The following is a 2,874-nucleotide window of genomic DNA, read 5'->3' as shown; positions in this document are numbered from 1 at the left end:
CATGATTTGCTCCTTGTATACTTTTATAATAATATTTTATAAAATTGTATCTGAATTGAAATCTGAAGTCATGAGACATGAATTTTCACTGTGTTGATATTCACGCTTGTGCTGTATTTCTACGATATGTTATTGGGGTTCTGCTGTGTGTTGTTTGGTGCGATGTCCGATGTTTTTCTGCACGTGCTGGGAGCTTCCTCAGGATCTGAAAAAAAAAGGATCTGAAAATGTTTACTTTCTAATGTTCAATTCCTCAGGAAGCTCCCCGCATGTGTAGTCTTCGTGCCGAACAACACACGGTAAAACTTTACAACTCATCGGAGGGCCAACCGGAATTAGTATTTACAAGTTTTACACAAAATAAGCTCTGAAGGGTGACATTGCCTTTCGTCTACACTAGGTGGTGCATCTCCCTCATGCTCTGATACATACAGAGTGATTAGGGAGATGCTGGAATATTCCAAAAGTGGAAAGGAATTTTTGAAAGGAATATTAGATTTTTTAAAAAGTTATTCACACTCGGGGGGGATGTACCCCCCCACATGCCCTGCTACTACAGAGATTTGTTATTGCGTGGCAGGCAAACTAAATGGGGTTTTTTTTAATTTCATTTCACAGCTAAAAATGTGCCAAACTACGTGATTAACCAAAATGTATGTGGAGGTTTTATTTAGTTTGTAGTCATTGGCGATCGTGCCAGGACCGTCAGCTGGCTACAATTTGAGAACCTGGAGTGATAACCGGCGGCTGAAATATAAATTCCAATATTCGGCAAACATTTTGCCTCCTGACTTATTTGTACCCCGGGATGAGGATTAGAGGTCCAGGGCGAGATTATCGAGGACGGCGTTTGGCCCCAACATTGTATGAGAAACTTTAAACTATCCTGAAAGAAAACCGAGCAGCTGTTTCACAAATATGTTTGGAAATTACTTGGTTATAGACTTATGCGCAACAACAAAAAAACACTTTGTTACACCAAAATAAGGGGGTGCAAAAATATGTAAGGGGAACCAATCACCATGAATAGTCAGGATCATTTGTTGCTGTGGGGAGATCGTATGTATTACCCGGGAGAGCATGTAATCGGAAAAAAGAGTAAACACATTGTCCTGCGGAGGGAGCTGGTAGGAACGTTGGGTTGCTCGGTCAATGGCCAGGGTCAACGGCGGCGTGGTGTATTCCGCAAATATGCCCGACTGTGAGGGCGGGCACAAGCCGGCGTGAGTAGGTTAAACGTTGAGTTTTATAAGGGCACCACGGGATGACCAGCACCTCCCCACTCCTCACACCCTCCACCCAGCCCCTCCCCACCCAGCACCTCCCTGCACGACGGACGGACACAATAATCCCCTGTGGGCTGGTGGATCCAGGTGGTTCCTACCAGTATAATACGCTTTCCATCCTAGGACCCCAATCCGCAGACAACGGCTCGGTGCCCTGCCCCTCTGCTGATCCCCTGAGTCACCTGGACACCTCATGCCTTTAGAATTCTGTGCACTCGTAGCACTTCACTCGGAATTATGTCATCTCTTCCGCTCTGTCGAGCAGCATTGACCACGGTCGCTTTAGAGGAGGGAGCTCATAAGCTCAGCGCTTTATCAACAACCTCCAATCCAACCGCACCCATACTTTCCACTCGTACGTAAGTCTCGCTATAAACATTAGCTCACGTGCAGGTGATTGATGGATTGTTGCATCGCAGGATCGTAAGAGTTGGAGGTGGCTTGGACGAGGACATCCGGCAGTAGATTAATATCTCATATTTGGTGGCTGAAGAGCAAGCATTCCATTGTTTGATGGATGTGATGTGCCTATTGAATTGCTTTGAGAGTTGGTGAATGAGGGAGTGGTGTGACCGACACAATGCCTGTCCGCCTTTGTCCAATGTTCATGTTTTCACGCTGCACGATGTATACTCATTTAAGACTGAGTCGACCTAGGTGAGGCCCATGCCCAGTTTCGTTACTACTCGCCACTGACAGTGACAGGGACTCAAACTCACGTCGTCATGTGTTGTAGCACCGCTTCCCATACAATTACACAAACTCGCTCTGTACGTCATGAATGTACCGACGCATGTATTTCATTTCACGCTTAGAAAGGAAAGAAAGTATCCCCATATAGCCTTACACATTTACACACACGTGTGTATGCATTCATGCATTCATTATACCAGTGATGTACACCGACTTAGCCTTATGAATATGCAACCTGACACCTGCAGTACTGCCCTCGAATATCAATCATAAGCCACACACGAACTTGTGCATTGCGTATATATCGTGCTTGTGAACACAACCGCTTTATGCGGAAGTCTATCGATATTCAAAACTATTTACAACGCTTTTTTTGCTTCGAACATTGGTGCGCGGTTAGAAAGGTTCCACATTGGCAAGCCTATCTCTAAGATCAGTGGCGTTGGCAAGTGTGACGTCCATGTTCACCCACATGCGATGGCGATTGCCTCCTGTTCTTTCGCAGAGCGCAACTGAGTTGGAGCGAGATAATGATGCAAGCGAAATGGGGAAAGAAAAAAAACCCATAAATCATTCCTTAAGCCATTCTTATAAGGCCGCACCTGCCACTGGAACGCTAAAACAACAACAGCAGCAGCAGCAAACTGAAATCTTAAAAGCCAGACTTGGCTAGAGAGACTACCAGCATGGGACATCAAGTTTTCCAAAGAGTAGCAGGTGGGTCAGAGCACGGAGCCAGCATCCCTGAGAACCTGGGTTCGAATCCATGCAGCTGTTTGTGATGAAGCTGGGCTCTCAAGTGTCATGAGTTCGATGGTCTTAGCGCCGGTCACATTAATGCGTAATCTCGTCATTAGATGTGGTTTTGCACGTTCGGCTACATTCCAGCTCTGAG

The sequence above is a fragment of the Lampetra fluviatilis genome, chromosome 22 (assembly GCF_964198595.1).
Source record: "Lampetra fluviatilis chromosome 22, kcLamFluv1.1, whole genome shotgun sequence".
Classification (NCBI taxonomy): Eukaryota; Metazoa; Chordata; class Hyperoartia; order Petromyzontiformes; family Petromyzontidae; genus Lampetra; species Lampetra fluviatilis.
Note: the sequence above shows the minus strand (reverse complement) of the source record.